Here is a 19,108-nt window from a genome sequence, read left to right as displayed (position 1 = left end):
AGAAATGCATTCAACTTCGGCTGTAGAGAATGCAATGCAGTTCTGTTTCTTGGATGACCAACTAACCAAACAACCACCTAAGAACTGACAGCCACCTGATGTGCTTTATCTATCAATTTGAAGACCAACATAGTTTGAGTTTGAATAGGCTTAAAGTAGGAAGCTCTCGTTTAATGGGTACCAGATTCCGAGACTCTTTGTACCTTTGAGGTATCGAAAAATTAGTTTCACAGCCAAGAGATGAGACATATTTGGATTGACTTGAAATTTGGCACATAGACATGTGGAAAACATGATATTCGGATGACTTGCGGTAAGATAGAGCAGAGATCCAATCATTCCTCGATACTTCTTTTCATCAACTGGTACACCTGAAGGGTCAGCAAAGATCTTGTGTCCGAAGCCCATTGGTACCTTGGCTGAGGCACAGGTGTCCATTGAGTATTTCTTGAGGAGTTTTGAATGAAGATTCCTCTCTTAGTCTATTTGACTTGGAGGCTAAGAAAGAAGCTTAACTCCCGACTCATGCTCATTTAGAAACGATTGATCATTAGTTTAACAAAGTCAACAACCATAGATGAATCCGTAGTTCCAAAAATGATGACATCCACATAAATTTGATCCAACATGAGATGCTTTCCATTCGATCTTCGGAACAGGGTAGGATCTAGAATTCCTCTTTGTAAACCGGAGCGCTTGAAAAAGTCAATGAGGGTCTCGTACAATGCCCAAGGAGCATGCTTGAGGCCGTAGACTGCCTTCCAGAGTTTGTAATAGTAGTTTGGAAAGGAGAGATTTACAAAATCGGGGGGCTGTTGAAGATATACTTCAGTGTCAAGTTCACCATTAAGAAAGGCACTCTTAACATCCATTTGGTAAACTTTGAAGCCTTTGTGAGCAGCATAAGCAAGAAAGATTCTGATGGCCTCAAGACGTGCAACAGGAGCAAAGGTCTCATCATAGTCGAGTCCTTCAATTTGTGTAAATCCTTTTGCTACCAATCTTTCTTTATTTCGAATAATAACTCCTGCGTCATCTAGCTTATTGCGAAATACCCATCTCGTACCGACAATGGGATGATTCTGAGGACGAGGCACGAGAGTCCACACTTCATTATTATCGAATTCTACCAATTCTTCTTGCATGGTTGTAATCCAGTCAGCATGCTGTAATGCTTCCTTGATGGATTTAGGTTTAACTATGGATATAAATGCCGAAAAATGGCATTCATTTTGGATACTTGTAGCAGAACGAGTCTGTACACCAACGTTAGGGTTTCCGATTACTTGGTTCGTGGGATGATCCTTTGTCCAGACGTGTAACCTTGGAAGTTCTTGTGTAGCAGTTGATCTGATATCAACAGTAAGATTGAGTTGCTCCTCCTGAATGGTTTGAATATGAGGATGATGCTCTCCTTGAACTTCTGAACTGGAGAGGTTGACATCATCATAAGAAGGGAACTCAAAGAAATTTTCATTTACATCAATGTTGATAAGATTGGAGTAGTCGATATTAGTAGTTGCATCTAGGAAGCCATCCACATTTGATTCAAGAGAAGGATGAACATTCTCCCCCTCAACCTGAGAAGGTTGAAACGGTTTGGAATCAAATGGGGGGAGGCTTGGGATTGGAATAGAGACATTTTGAGATAAAGGAGCTTCCGAAGGAGAGATGGGAGTGGGGATTAGCCTTGTTCGAGATTTCGAATCAAGGGCTATTTCGGAAGGTCCAAAGAGACTTTCAAAATCAACTTCAAAAATTGTTTGCGGGTTCGAACATCCTGGCGGTGGAGCATCGAACTCCATAATGTGAGTTGTAACATGGGTTGGGCTAGAATTTTGAACAAAGTAGTGATCGAAAGTAACATCAAAGCTTTCTTACAGAACACAAGTTATCTAATTAAGAACTCTATAAGCTTTTCATTTAGAATAGTACTTAAGGAAGATGGCTTCATTAGCTTTAGGTTGGAACTTGGTAAGCTGATCTCGGTTGTTCTTGATGAAGCATCTACATCCGAAAACATGAAGAAATGAGATTTTTGGCTTTTGACCATTCATTGTTTCATACTAAAAGGTCTAATTAGTGGTTTGGTCTAGGGTTTCTATGTAAGTTGTTCTTTTGTTCATTTGATAGCTTATAGTATTTTGCTAGGAGTTTACGGTCACTATAATGAGTTTACGGCCGTAAACCCAAGGCCGGCCCATGATAGTATATATAGAGGTATGCTAGGTCTTTTGTGGTTGTTGATGCCTTGGTATTCTCAGCTCTTGTAAGCCGCAAGTTGTACCAGACGTGATTCCAATAGAAAAGCGTGTGCAAGCTTGTTTGATTCTCTATTCTACTCGTTCTTATTTGATTGTCTAATTGTTATTGTTGTTTGATCACTGGTAAGATCCTTTCAGGACCTTACAATTGGTATCAAAGCGAGATCAGCGTCAAAAGCACTCTACAATCGATTTTGGACCGAGTTCTCATCTGTTTGCGACTAAAGTTGGTGATTTCTGTAAAAGGGTTCTCAGTTTCGTCAAAAAATCCAAAAACAATAAAAATCAAAAAATTCCAAAAACAATAAAAAATAAAAAAATAAAAAAAAAATCCAAAAAAAATAAAAATAAAAAAAAATCCAAAAACAATAAAAAAGCCAAAAATCCAAAAACAATAAAAAAGCCGGAAAATCAAAAACATTGTTGTCAGTCTTGTTTGCAGGTGTTGTGACGGGAAATGAAATTAGCAAGTGATAACGGGCAATCTGAATCTGCGTAACATACCTAAGTTGAATCGGCTAAGCTCTGTGCTCGATGCGCTAGTAGGCACGAAAGATTTTAAATGGAGTTGACTAGGGAGAGTTGAACTTAATGAATTCAAGGACTTGACAAACATTGACCTAGTTAGATCCGTTTAGCCTAATAATACGACGCTCGGATAGGTTGAGCAGGGAGATATACACGGGAATCTATTAGTTACACTAATGAACTCGTATCTAGAACTGTGGATTTACTCTTCCTCGATGTGCAGATTCTGTCCTTAATTCCGGTTGGATGTGGTGACTGGGGAATTCCGATAAATTAGGTTTGTAGAAAGTTATTTTCTTTCTCTCTATCTGTTAGCCATATGTTGCATCCTTTGCGTGATCGAGAGATCCGACTTGGACATTCCAGTGTGGAAATGAGAAGACATTACTATGGATTTCATCACGAAGCTTCCCAGGACTGCGCGTGGAGTGGATTCTATATGGGTTATAGTGGATCGGTTGACGAAGAGTGCTCATTTTATACCGGTCCAGGAGAGCATATCAGCAGAAAAGTTAGCTGATATTTATGTGAGAGAGGTGGTGGCACGTCATGGAGTGCCTATTTCAGTGGTGTCAGACCGAGATGTCCGTTTTACTTCCAGATTCTGGAAGCGGTTTCACGACGATGTAGTGACCAAGAACATGGTTTGGCATGCGGAATTAAAGCTTGCACAATTGAACATGGTGATTTGGGTGTTTAAGAGATATATTGAATGTATATGGTGTTACACAAAAAGGATCTAGATCTAGACTACATAAATAACACACACTTACACACTCACTTTTTACATACTCAAGCACACCTCTACAAGTGGACAAACCCACCTTATATAGAGGTGTTTACATGTCTCTCTCTCACTCTCACTAACAAATGGGTCTAAAGGCTAAAGCAGCACATGCAAGTGGGTTTTACAAAAGTCAAACATTTACAAAGTCATGAATGAATAACTTTGCACCCCAACATTCTCCCCCTCAAAGTTAGGAATGAATGACCCACTTCAAATCTTCCAAAATCAAGCACTACGCGGTTCGAGCCTCAAAGGTGACACATGTCGAAACGAACTTTAATCTTCAATTCTTCCATGATTCTTCAATTTGGGCTCTAGGATGTGAGACCATACAATCCGAGCAGCAACGAATGATCAAGAGTATTCCAAAATCCAAATAATCACTCAAAGTTAACACACCCCAAAAATCTTCTATAAACCAAACCCATTTCGAATACATCACTTCCGAACTTCCAATTACATCATCTCGTGATCTTCAAAACTTCAAGATCACTTCGGTCTTCAAATCCGCGTAATATGAAAAATTCAAGTTCGGATTTCCATATAAAACTTCTCCCCCTTTTTATAATCGAAATTTGATTATAAAACTCCAAAGGAAAAAAAAAAACATGCTCTATTCGGAATTTTTCATGTTAAAACTCCCCCTTAACAAGTGGCATAAACTTTGTGCTTCAATCCGGAAAATCCAAAAAATAATGAATTTTTATCTTCGTTCACGGATCGCCTTTGACAAAATTTCTCAAAAATGGGTAGAAATTGTCAATTTCAAAATTCTGCAGTGACCCGTTACGCCAAAAACAGCCAAATATGCGAAACACACTCCCATTTGCGAAACTGGGTAGATTGTGTAAATTCGCACAAACTGCAGGGACCATATTTGAAAATTCTGCAATTTCATCATTTTATGACCCCATTTGCGAAGTTGGACAAATTGTGTAATTTCGTGAAAAGATCAGGGGCCAAATGCGAAAATATTTGTTTTCTTCTTCATTCCTTCGCATTCCTTCGCATTAAACAAATGCGAACTTGACTGAGAAACCCAAATGCGAAATCAGATGCGAAACCCACTGATTTCAAATGCGAACCAACCAAAAATCATCAACCACGTACTTGTGTCACCAAATGCGAACTGAATATCACCAATAAATACTCTTCGCATTCTATAGATGCGAACACAATCTAGATCTCCGACTCCAAGCTTGCGAAATCAAAATCAATTAACCTCAAACAACAAATCGTGAACTTCTTATGCGAACTGTTTTGACCCACAAAACCAAATGCGAACTCAATTGATGTCATATGCGAACTGATTTCATCTGATACCAGTGTTGACTCCAAAATCTTGAGACCCTTCGCAATATCAAAATCAAAATACCAAACAATAAACAAAATCAATTAAACCCAGTTATCGAGTCCAACACCTTCCGAATTTTCAATCAGTCTTCATAGATCCTTGATATCGATTTCAAATCAAAATCAATTCCCAATAACATACTCGATATCAAATCTTAGTAACATCAAAGTCGTTGATTTCAATCAGTCCTCTTTCCAAATCGATTATTGTTCATCCCTAACCATCAACTTAGAACCATTGAACTGCCTTCACTCATAATCGATTTTGAATTTATACAAATCAGATAAAATCGATTCACAAGACAGATTTTAACAATAAAAAAGAATCGACTGTTAAGAATGATAAGAGGAAAACGAATTCGTATGAACACCCGTCAAGAACAACGGTATGTACAAACACTTAAAGCGTATGTTTAGAAATAATCGAAGTGAATACATTCAGAAGGATTATCAAAATCGAATATGTTAATGATTTCTGAATCCTAATTGCGAGACCAAATAACACCAAAGATCAATTTCGATTTTATAGAGTAAAAATCGATAGTATCTCGAACAAATAAGTTTGATAAAGAAAAAATTCCACGAACGGTAATCAAACTTATGTTGGACTGAAAGTAAACAACAAATGATTTAATATTTGGGCTCAACTTTGGATTGAATGAACAGTAATTGATCGATCTATTGATTAATCAAAGTAAATCGAATTTGGGCTAAAAAATAATTGGGCTAGATTTTGTTTCAAATTTATATTTGTAAATTTGGAATCGAATTGAACAAAATAGTATGGAATTGGATCTGGATATGATCAACAAAAAATTTATCGGATCACACAACAAGGTTTTTCAAAAAAAATGATCCAATGAATCAAAACGATCAAAAATTTAAAACGCAACGCACGATTTAATGATTACGAGAGATCATAGAGAGAGACTCACCAAAATTGCTCCAATTGTGACAAAAATTGCCAAACCGAGAATCGTTCTTCAAAAGTCACGTTGATCGTGAAAACCAAGCTCTAATACCAATTGTAGTGACAAAGAACATGGTTTGGCATGCGGAATTAAAGCTTGCACAATTGAACATGGTGATTTGGGTGTTTAAGAGATATATTGAATGTATATGGTGTTACACAAAAAGGATCTAGACCTAGACTACATAAATAACACACACTTACACACTCACTTTTTACATCTCTCAAGCACACCTCTACAAGTGGACAAACCCACCTTATATAGAGGTGTTTACATGTCTCTCTCTCACTCTCACTAACAAATGGGTCTAAAGGCTAAAGCACCACATGCAAGTGGGTTTTACAAAAGTCAAACATTTACAATGTCATGAATGAATAACTTTGCACCCCAACAGACGACATGGGTACTCGTCTATATTTTAGCATCGCTTTCCATCCTCAGACGGACGGACAGAGCGAGAGAACGATTCAGACTCTCGAGGATATGCTGCGGGCATGTGTTCTAGACTTCGGTGGCAGTTGGGATACGTATCTTCCGTTAGCGGAATTTTCGTATAAAAACAGTTACCACGCGAGTATCGATCGACCTCCTTTCGAAATGCTCTATGGGAGGAAGTGCAGGACCCCGATTTGTTGGGGCGAGGTCGGTCAGCGAATCATTGGAAGCACTGAGGTGGTGCTCAAGACGACAGAATTGATCCGGCAAGTTCGTAGCAGACTGCAGACTGCGCAGAGTCGACAGAAGAGTTACGCCGATAAGAGGCGTTTAGATTTGGAGTTCCATGTGGGTGATATGGTCCTCTTGAAGGTATCACCCTGGAAGGGTGTTATCAGGTTTCGGAAAAGGGGAAAGCTGGGCCCCAGGTTCATTGGTCCTTTTAGGGTTTTGGCCCCGGTGGGTCGGGTTGCTTATCGATTGGATCTTCCGTCAGAGCTTAGCCAGATCCACAACACTTTCCATGTTTCTCAGTTGAGGAAATGTTTGGTGGACGAGTAGGCAATTGTGCCCATTGAGGATATACAGGTTGATAGCAGCCTGAATTATGTCGAGAGGCTTGTTGCGATCTTGGATCGGAAGGTGAAGACCTTGAGGAACAAGGTGTTCAGTTGGTGAAGGTACAGTGGCAGCACCGGAAGGGTTCAGAGTGGACGTGGGAGTCCGAGGAGGAGATGCGGGGGCATTACCCAGAGTTGTTCCCAAATTCAGCGGCAGCAGACTTCGAGGACGAAGTCTGAGACAAGTGGGCGAGGGTTGTAACACTTCATTTCTGGTATGATATTTATATATTTATTTTTCTCAAGTTTTCAAGGGAACTCGACGAGTCAACAGCTGGACTCGTCGAGTAGAGTCGAGATTGCGAGCACGTTTAAGTTGGTGACTCGACGAGTCCATATTCCGGACTCGGCGAGTCCGCCAGTCTGGATGAGACCCTAATTTCAAGGGTTTTCACCCTATTTAAACAACTTTTGGGGCCTCTAGTCAGCCCCCATCACCCCTCAGAGCATCATTCTTGAAACCCTAGAGCCCTCCTTGCATTTTGTGTGATTTTGGTGTGTTTCTTTGAGGATCTTGAGAGAAAAAGGAAGGTAGATCAAGAGGAGAAGAAGGAGATCCCAGATCCTTGAGGAATTTCAGAATATAGTAAGGTACATCTTGGCCCTTTTTCTGTTTCTATGCTTAAATCCCCTTTTTTGGAGCCATTAAAGCTATTCTTGAACCATTTCTTGGCTTAGTAGTAGGATAGAGGACTCATGGAGTTGATTAGCCTTTGGATCTAGCTAGGTTTGAGTTCTAGAAGCTTAGATCTAGCACCTTTATGGAGCCATTTTGCATGAAAGCTCTAGATCTACTCTATTAGTGTGCTTTGAACCCTAAAACCTTCATTTGATGTTAGTTACACGTAAAGTTGGAAACTTTACGTGTTAATCAAGTCCCAGGAACCCAGATCTATGAATGGAATGGACTGGTTTCAAGCATAACCAAATTTATAGTGTTTGCATGTATACGACTCGGCGAGTCAAGTCGCGAGTCCCCTGTTTTCCCTCTTTCGAGTTATGCCGAGTGGAACCAGTGAGTGAGAGATGGACTCGGTGAGCTAGAGGGTTTGACTCATTCGTGGAAGAACTCGGCGAGTCAATGCCCTGACTCGGCGAGTCCAAGGCAATCTTCATGCCTCAAGAACAGACTCAACGAGTTGTTCATATAACTCGGCGAGTCGCAGCTAGAGTGTTCATCTGATGAAGGAGAACTCGACGAGTTGTTCATACAACTTGGCGAGTCGGATGCAGATTGTCAGAGTGTTAGAAACAAGGAGGAACTCGCCGAGTTTGTGCTAAAACTCGATGAGTAGTAGCGAGTAGAAGCAAGAAAGTAAGAGTAAGGACTCGACGAGTTGGTGACCCAACTCGACGAGTCAGGTCAACTAAATGTTGACTTTGTCTGATAGGTTGACTTTGACCAAGGGTAAGATAGTCTTTTTACCCTCAGTATTATTATCAGTATTTGATTGATGGTATTTATGGAAATTGTAGCCGGGGTGAAACCGGAGCCGCAACAGTCAGATTCTGGAGCATTCTTTTCAGCAGCAAGGCTACGAGGTGATTTTCCTTCCAGTAGGAATGGGTCTAAGGCCACAATGTCGACCCGTTAAATTAGTAGTAGTTTCCGGACCTCGGTCCCTTGCAGTAGTTAGAATGTTTGATGCCTTCGTGGTTCAGACAGGGTTTATGTGTTATGTGTTCCGGGCTACGACCCGATGCAGTATGCAGTTTAGGTATTCATGCTAGTTGATATGTGTATGTTATACTATGTTATGCCCAGTTAGTTCCAGACTCGGTCCGATGCAGTTAGTTCCGGACTTCGGTCCGATGCAGGGGACAAGGTCCCAGTCAGTTCCGGACTTTGGTCCGATGCAGTTAGTTCCGGACTTCGGTCCGATGCAGGGGACAAGGTCCCAGTCAGTTTCGGACTTCAGTCCGATGCAATTTCCGGACTTCGGTCCGATGCAGCGGGCAAGGCCCAGTAGATGCTTTATATGTTATTGTATGGTATGTGGTAGTTTGGGGGAGCTCACTAAGCTTTGTGCTTACAGTTTCAGTTTTGGTTTCAGGTACTTCCGCAAGTAAAGGGAAGAGCTCGAGATGATTGCATCGCACACACCACAACTTCAGTCTTTTTCCTGGGAGTTTGTTTTGATTCATAGTTTGATTTGGCACAAATGTTCATGACATTTTATTATGGATTGAGATATTCGACACATGGTTTTATGATATGACGATCAATATATGGTTTTTATTATCATTAAACCAATTTTTTTTGGGTCGTATTTTTGGATGTTACAATGTCACAAATATTTCGTGTTTAAGTGGACCACAATACTGACGATCGATCAGACGAAGACGTGAAAATAAGGGTACCGACAAGTGTAATAAGGTTGTCCAACAACTTTGATCCCAGCGTCACAAATTCATTTTCAATAATTAAATTTTTAAGTTGTATATTTTAGTTGAAGTTAATTTAATTTAATTTTTACTTTTATTTTTAATTTTTATTTTGTTAACTGCTAAAATAAAAAAATACTATTATTATTTTTAATTTTGCAAACTTAATTTTATTTTATTTTATTTTTAATTTTAGTTTTATTATTAATCCTCAAAAAGATTTTTTTTTTAATTTTTGAAAAATATTGGACTGTGTTGGAGACTGCCTTATACTGTGTGGTTATCAGATAAAGGAAAGGTAGGTATATAAGAAGGTTTACAGCCGGAATCTTTATCATTTTCTTGATTCTGGTCGCAAACTCTCACATTCTCTCTCTCCTCCGAAAAAAATTTCATCGATTTTTGCGAAATTAATCCGATAGTCTTGAAGGTACTGCATTTTCGACCAGGAATATCCATCTCGTTGTCTGATTAACCATGTTTTTTAGGCTGAAATCGACAAAAAGGGTTTTCGGAGTTTACGGTTGAAGCTTAAGGCCGTAAGGTGTTTGCGGCTGTAAACTCCCCAAATGGTCATTAGCATACGGTTAAGGGTTTACAACCGTAAACCCTCGTTGACCGCAAACCCTGATGTTGACCGCAAACTCTGACTTTGACCCAATTTTAATTAAAAAATTTATTATTTCATTTTGGGGTTAAAAATTAAATCATTTAAAATTTTAATTGCTCATTTTTCTCTTTTGTCTCACTTGGTATGTTTTAGTGTAGATAAAATGGCAGCCTTGAAATTTGCAGATATGCACAACCTGGCGATAATTCTTGCTGATCCTCCGATGGCACATCAGGATTTCAAGTTGATGATTCACGGACTTCGAGAATGCTGCTTGGCCTCTGCTATTACGATGAACACTGTTGTGTACCAGAAAATGATTCGTGAGTTCTGGCAGACTACCAAGATGAAAAGGGACGATAATGGAGCTGTCACTGTAGATGCGATCGTTCAGGGATGCAAGATTGTCATTGATGAGACCTTTGTGAGAGAGACTCTGCTGATTAAGGACCTTCCAACCTTTCCCACGGAAATTGGTATTAGTGATGCTCAAAAGATTCTAAGGAGGATGGGATACGAAGGCGAATCTCCACCAACAATGAAGAAACTTCTGCCGCCCTATTGGAGATTTCTAGCCCACGTGTTCGTGACCTGCATCTCCGACAGAAGGTACGGTGCTGACGAGATATCTTTGAGAAACACCGACGCTATTGTTTCTCTCGCTGTAGGGATCGGCTTCAACTTTTCTAGATTTATTCTAGACGAGTTTGTGGTCAACATTAATGCCACTACTCGGGATACTTTCTTAATGTACCCTCGATTTATTCAGCTCTTCATCAACAAGCAATTTCCCAATTTGGTGAAGGATGGAGAAACACTGGATATGAAGTCTTAGGGTCCTCATACTATTGGGCTCATTAAGCAAAACCGCAAAGGGAAGGTGGTCTTTTCAGGGGTTGTATCCATTAGTCAAGTTTGGACGATTTGCAGAACCAAACGAAGCAATCGAGTCTCATGGATCGTCAGACAAGATTTCATCAGATCATACTTCATCAGAAAAGGTTATCTTAGAAGGAGATGTGGTCACAGTATCAGATCAAGAGGAAGAAGAGACTGATGATCATGATGTATCAGTTGCAGAGGAACATAATCTACAAAGTGTTCAAATCGAAGGATATTACAATGAGGGATCATCTAAGAACACTGCCCAGCCTAGTCAATTTGAAGACCTTGATCTTACCGGCTTTGATCAAGATGACATTCCTGAGACTTTTGGAAGAAATGATGACTTCTTAGCAAGAGTAAATCTCAACTCTTTGCTAGATAATGTTAGTGATGTTTCTATCCCAGTAACGAAGACAAGGGAAAAGGAAGACGTTTTTTATTCAACCCCTGTTTCTCAAGAACAAGTGGTTAGTTCTTCAATTCCTACGATGACAGTGTCAGGAATTCCTCCCCTTGACAGTGCATTGCCCATATTTGAACCACTTCAAGATGATCAACAAGAAGAACAGACAGTGCAACCTCTATCAAAAAGGAGAAGAAGAGATCCTAGGGTCGGGTTTTTAGACTCTGGCCTTTCTCAAGGTGTGCCTACTACTCCGGCTATCGTAACCGCATAACCATTCAGTGAAGGCCCCAGTATCGTTTTTGAAACCGGCTGCTCCTCTATACCAGCAGGGTTCTTTCCCCCAAGGGAAGATCTTGAAGAAGCTTCAATTCGTTTGGCTCAAGATCAAACCGTTGCAACTACTTCTAAGACGAAAGGGATTGTTTTTAATGATGGCCAGTCTAGAGATGAAAATTCTGTAATCAATGAACTTCAGAAAAGAGTAAATGTGCTTGATCAGAAGAACATTGAGCTTAGCATCCAAGCTGAAGATCTTCTAAGTGAAAATATGAATTTAAAGATTCAAGTCTCTGATCTTAAGGAAGATGGGGCGACAAAGACCAAGCAGATATCTGAGCTCCAAGCTCATTTTAATCTTTTGACCTCCAAGTACTTTGATCTAAAGAAGAAGCTTGAAGAAGATTTGGGTGTTAAGTACAAGACTACTACTGATGAATTTAATCTTCACTCAGAGGCTCACCCTAGTGTTGTGCCAACTGCTGATACCTCACGGGTCGTGGATCGCTTCGAAAAGGAACCTGCTCAAGCTCCTCACATTGCATAGATAATCAGAGACAGACAAGCTAAAGCAGCTGAGAAGGGACAACTCTTATTCAAGAGGAGTTCCGATAAAAACACACCTGGGAGCAAATCCACAATCACTGTAATATATCACCAGGCTGCAAGGTTTAGAGACACGTACGGTGATAGGTCTGGAATTATTTCTTGGGGTTTTCATGATCCCTTGAAAATGTGGATTGTAAGGAGGAAGAGCGGTAATACATAGCTCTACAAGGACAGTCATGACTTTAGTTCTTGGACCAAGGTGGATCTTTCGGAGCTATCTCAATCTCCATTCTCAAACCCGACTGATAATCAGCAAGCAACAAGCTTCAAGCACTTTTTGGAAGACCAAGTAAAGAAGGGATTTCTAGCTATGAAGACTGTTGAGTCTATGATAATAGATCATCCTGATGTTCTTGATCCCAAGACTGGAAAACCGCTTCAGGTGGTGATGTGGCCTGCTACAAATCAGGTTAAACAAATCCCAGTGCTTCAGAGCTATGCGGATGGATCCTTGAGTTCAATGCTTTATTGGGTATTTGATGAGACAACAACATCTGTTGTCATCAAGCTGAAAGAAGGATGCATTCGTCTATACGACAAAAGGGGTTTGTTCCAGTTCCGAAAATAGGACATTCATCACTTGAGCAATTTTCAGATCCAAGTTGCTGAGGAGATTTTCGAGTCGGCTGCGAAAGAGTACACTGGTATGTTAGCTGAGATTATCAATAAGAGAATGTGGAATGGAGCCATGGGACTTGATGATATAATGATCGTGGACAAAGATTAACCTAAATCTACCACCAAACCAAGGGGCAGATTGAAAGGTCTAATTAGTGGTTTGGTCTAGGCTTTCTATGTAATAGGTTCTTTTGGTCATTTGATAGCTTATAGTATTTTGCTTGGAGTTTACGGTCACCGTAATGAGTTTACAGTCGTAAACAGTAAACCTGCTTACGGCTGTAAACCCAAGGCCGGCCCATGATAGTATATATAGAGGTATGCTAGGTCTTTTGTGGTTGTTGATGCCTCGATACTCTCAGCTCTTGTAAGCCACAAGTTGTACCAGACGTGATTCTAATAGAAAAGCTTGTGCAAGCTTGTTTGATTCTCTATTCTACTCGTTCTTATTTGATTATCTGATTGTTATCGCTTTTTGATCACTGGTAAGATCCTTTCAGGACCTTACACGTACGTTGTCATGTTGAGGCATCGATTGATGATACTCCAATTTTGAGTGAAACAGACAGTTGATACGACTTCAGACCAGAGGTAGATTGGTAGATTTGTGAGGTTTAACATGGATCGAGCTACTTCAACAAGAGTTCTGTTGCGTCTTTCGATTACACCATTTTGTTGTGGAGTGTAAGGAGCTGAGAAGTTGTGGTCAATTCCTTTCTCAGTGAGGAAATTCTCAATGGTGGAATTAGTGAATTCCAAGCCATTGTCACTTTGTATTATCTTAACTGGGAGTTTGATAAGAACTTCTATTCCTTTGATAAAATTGATGACCTGTGAGGCTGTTTCGGATTTCAGCCTTAGGAAGAAGACCCAAGTGAACCTTGTAAAGTCATCAACAATCACAAGAATGTATTTCTTATGATGAAGACTTTCTACAGTGGATGGTCCACAAAGATCGATGTGTAGAAGCTCTAATGGTTCCGAGATGGATTTTTCGATTATAACAGAATGACCCTTCTTCGATTGCTTTCCATACTCATAAGTAGCACACAAATGATCATTTACAAATTTGAGAAGAGGTAAACCTCTTAACATTTCACCGGATACGAGATCATTCATGTACCGAAAGTTCAGATGAGCGAGCCTTCGGTGCCATAACCAACTAACGTCAGGAACAGCTTTGGAGAGAAGGAAAAGTTGTAGTTTACCAATAATCATGTTGATGTCTAGTGGGTACATGTTCTTGTTGCAAAGCGACTTGATTAAACCCTCTTTACGGTCTTTAGTCATTACATAGTTGTACTTCTTGCAAAATTCCACACGTCGATTTGAACAAGTGAGTTGAGCTACACTTATCAAATTATGTTTCAGATCAGCTACATAAGCCACATTTCAGATAGAGATGTTTCCATTGGTGAGGATTCCGTAACCACGAATTTGAGAGTTGGAGTTGTTGCCATATGTCACGTAACTAGTGTTTGGAGAAAGCTTTAGATCTCGTGCCCCGTCATGTGCATGGAGCAAGCACTCTCAATATACCATATTGTGTCTTGCTCCAAAGCACAAAGTGCCTGCAAAATTAGTGATGATGGAGTTTTTAGGCTCCGAGTTAGACTTTGGGACATAGGCACGGGATTTGGACTTTAATTGTGGCTTCAGAACAACTGTGTGTTTCCTGGTGGTACTTTTTGAGTTCTTTGGAAGCAGACAGAAGGTTAATGTCTTTTCATCTATCCAGTAGTCATATTTAATGACTTGAGGGTTGCGAACACTCTTCTTCGGACCATAGACTTCCGGAGTGTTGGAAACAGTTGTAACCTTCGGAACTGTGGTTTCATCAATGTGAGATTTGACTTTCTAAACATGATTTTTCTTTGAAGATTTTGAAAATTTTGTATTCTTAGCAGTTGTTGATTTTACTGATGACACATTGGTTTTTGAAAGATTAGGTTTAAAAATTGTGCCATCAGATTTAGCAAAAAAAACAGATGAAATAGTCCGAAGAGAAGTCTTTTGGACAGTCATGGCATTCACACAAGATTTAGGCGGAGTAGTACTGACTACTTTCTTGGGTTCTACAGAACTGAGAGAATTAGAAGGTCTCTTGAGGATCTTAGTGGGTGTGAAGGTGTTATGACTATGGGTTGATGAATAGGAATTCCGAGATACACTCTTTTTGGAGTTGTCAAGGAACGTGGAATTTTGTCCAGTCTTGACTTCCTTTTTATGTGCATTTCGAGCTTCCACTTTGGTATCTACAATATCCTTCCTATTTAGCATTGGTTTTCTATTAGGGTGAAACGAGGGTTTTGAAGTTTGTACTGTGGATGGATTACTAAACTTAGGGTTAATCGGAACCAATTTTGTTTTTGAGATGACTAAGGAATCTGATTCGCAAGAATAAGAGGAGACACAACTTGAATTTTCAACTTTGTCATCTAAGGATGCCCATACAAACTCAGAGGTATTACAGGAAGGATTTCCTCAACAACACAGTTGTTCGGATGATTATGCTTAGGAACGCAATTTGAAACACTGTGATGAAATTATGTGGTCCGATTCAGGTCCATGTTTATCAGAGGCGGAAGAGGCATCGAATCGGGACACTTGACAACAATTGGTTGGAACTCATGAATTAAGGATACAAAGTGGTATGTGGTCTCATGAAGAAGTGACAAGGGAGAAACAGGGGTGTCCAAATATTTGGTGTTCGGAACCTCTCTGATGAATTTCAGATTTTGCAATTACTTCAAGGGACGAGCAATTGGTTTTGGAAACTCGCTTCTGAGACCAGGTGCTTTAGACCATGGATGACGAAAATTATGAGTCATCCGTTTGTTCGCTTTAAGCATGTCTATAGAATTATGCAAAACATCTATCCTAACATTGAGACGTTTGTTATCAGAAATCATGACATTTCTTTCAGAATAGGTGATTTCACATTTGTCTTTTAAAATGATACATTCATCTTTTGACATTACAAGCTCATGCTCTAAAGACTCGAATTTCAATTTTTTACCCTTAAAACGTAACCTAAGACAATTTAATTCACACTCCTTCTCACTGGCTTCTATGGCAGACTCATAGGCTTTATAGATGGTGCTCATATCTGTTTGGATCTGGGTTAGATAAGGTTCACAAAGAGACAAATCAAAATAATTATCAGTAATCATAGATTTTAACTGCTGAATGATGCTTCGACCAGGTGGATCGTTGGTGGCCATGTAGCAGTAGTAAGGTTCAGCAACATCATCTTCATCTTCTGACCCAGATGATCAATATCCTTCATCATATTCAACAGTATTTCTTGCCATCAAGCACATATTTCTTCCAGTTACCATGTCATCATCATCTACGGATGACCAATATCCTTCAACATCCCTTGATACCTTTGTCACAAAGGCTTTTTCACTTTTAGCCATCTCTTGAGCTTTTCGGATGTAGTAACCCGAATCCTTGATATTTGGTTTTCGCGGAGCATCAGCCAGGAAATCTTTAGCAAAGTGGTTTGCATGTCCACACTTATGACATACAGTTTTCAGTTTGTCAGATCTAGTATTCTGAGAAGGTTCCGAAGTAGAGTTTGGCTTAGTGATGTTTGGTTTGTATGCAGGACGATTTGCCGAAGTTGGTTGAGATTCTGGAGCTGAATATGGTTGAGAATTGTTTTGGTGAGGAGCATGGAATCGGTTTTGGTATGGTTTGTAAGAGGGATGGAAAGGACATTTGTATTTCATGGAGAGTAGAGAAAACTCCTATTGGAAACGGAGTTTAGAGTCCATGGCTTCGGAATCATCAACATGATAGTTTTGTGTGGGTAAGATAGGTGCAGAGGGTTGAACAAATGGAACAATGGGTTTGAAAGGGTCCAAAGTAGATGAGTTCGGAATGGTTGGTTTGAAAGAACTGACAAGAGCAAGAGGGCCTCCAGAGAGTTCCCTTATGGTTTGAGCAACATTAGACTCGTGTTCTTGAAGTTCATCAAAAAGTTGATAGAGCTTTAAATTTTTCAAAGAACTGTTACTTTGGAGACAAGATTTCACATTTCCCCATCCTTTGCCAAGACTGTTTATGAATTTGAGATTGTATTCTAAAGGAGTTCGGACAATCCCATAAGCAGTCATGTTGTTGACCATGATCCGGTAATGGTTGGAGGGTGAGCCCACTGATTCACCAGGAGTGGTAGTGAATGTATCGAAGTCATTAACAACTGAGGTGAGACACTTGTCTTTCATATTTTACGAACCTTCAATCAGGTCCTGAAGAGTGTCCCAAATCTGTTTTGTTGATTTTCACAACTTGATGTGCTCAAAGAGTGAAGGAGGAACACCAAACACCATTTCTGAGAAAACAACTTGATCAGCATGCAACTTCTCAATATCATTTGTAGTTAGAGGAGCTTGACGAGTTTCATCTTGACCCGTAATCGGAGCAGCAACATCTCTCACAACTGTTCTTACAGGAACATGAGGACCTTCTTTGGCGGATCTCCAAATTTCTTCACCTTTCTCTTTGGCTAGTAAAAATCTTTCCATTCTAACTTTCCACTTAGCATATTCTTCCACAACTAGCAATGAGGAACGTGTAGGGCCACCCACACTATTTCTGATTTGCATTGAAATCATTTGTTGAGGATTAGAAGTAGCCATTGAAGTTAAGATATCTTGAATAAAAAGTAGTATATAGAAGAACTTTTATTCTTAACACAGAAATGGTTGAAATACCAACGTAATTTCAAACCAACTATAATCTGATCTTATGGATTCAAAGGACAACCACTCAAGCTCTGATACCAATTGAGCGAACAAATAGATCTTATGCGCAGGGACAAGGTTTGAAAACTCAAACCTTGAGTGAATGCTTAAGATCAATGTCTGCTTGCTAATAAATATTCTAGTCGAGACTGGATAGACCAGTCAAGTCTGAGTTAATATATTCAACAAATGATCAAGTCATAAATGAATAATGAGACTAAAAGATCAATGTAAAGTTAATAAATGAAGAACAATAAGAATCTTTGAAAGAGAATTGAAGTAAATTAGTAAATGCCAAGAGTAAGTGAATGATTTGTCTTTTGACTTTTCATTGAAAGATCCTTTAAATAGGAGTAAGTGAAACATCGTACGAACTAATAAACATATATAGGACCGGATAAAAGGAAAATTTCTTACATGCTGACTGTCCAAGTTGAAAAACATACTAAGTCCTATAAAATGTCTAATCATGCAAAGAGACAAAAGTAATTAATACACAAAGAGACAAAAACAACAGCGAATCCAGATCAACATACATTCCGGACTTAATGTCCATTCCGGACATAATGTCCATTCCAGAATGTCTTCACTATTGAACTCCTCATCTTCTTCTCTCCAAGTCCAGATAGATTCCGGATTAATCTTCACTTCGAAACTCATGCTGACTTTGGAATTATCACTTGGACTTAGGATTGCTAGAGGTTCACTTTTAGGTTCCAACAATACCTTCGATTCGAAACTGAAAGTCTAGGTGCTCCTCATATTTCTTCCTTAAGGGCCGGTTCTCCTCCACTTGTGTTCGACCCATTATCTGCTACTGCTTGTCACTGATCAAAACTTAAGCTGGCATTGCTTATATAATTGGTAGTTCCTTTTTGACTATGAAGAAACACATGTTTTGCATATCCAATGACCTTCGATATTCCTATTGAACTACTACTACTACTTGTATTCTTCACAAGTGATTTCCATAAAATAGGATAAGCATAAGTTCTTTGGAAATACACTAACACATACGTTTGACTATCATTAACACTAGCAACCATATGTAAAGTAAACACCCCATACTATTATAATATTTTTGTTGTAAATTTATTACATTAATTGAAGCCTAAGAGGACTATTGACCTTTATGATGTGATATCTTTCATGCTGGAGCTTTCCCTCAATCCGAAGAGCAACCAACTACAAACTCTGGTGCTTCCGTTGCATCCTCAGCCATGAGTTGAAAGGCTCGCCCTTTGGTTCTTGGCGCTTCAAATCTAACTTGTCGTATGTCAGTTATCATCAATGTCGTCGATGCTGGAACTTGTATTGTGCTTGTTGGATTATGAATAGGACCATTGGCCTTGATGTGGTCTATCTGATTATAGTGGAAACATATACGCACTCCCTTTGTTTCCTACTAACAGTCTTTATTGTAATGTCCCTCTTTTTTTCCCTTGAAACATATCAAAGCTTGGCAAACTACTTTGCGGTACTTCCCATACCTGCTACACTGTGGAACTCTCTATCCTCTGCACCTTGAATCGCCGAGCTTGAATTTCTTGTTGCTGGCTGGGATAGAGTTGACATCTACCTCTTTTCCTTTTGTTAAGTTTCCAACT

The sequence above is a fragment of the Lactuca serriola genome, chromosome 3 (genome assembly GCF_051521515.1).
Source record: "Lactuca serriola cultivar US96UC23 chromosome 3, Lser_US96UC23_V15, whole genome shotgun sequence".
Taxonomy (NCBI): Eukaryota; Viridiplantae; Streptophyta; class Magnoliopsida; order Asterales; family Asteraceae; genus Lactuca; species Lactuca serriola.
This window is presented reverse-complemented; position numbering follows the sequence as displayed.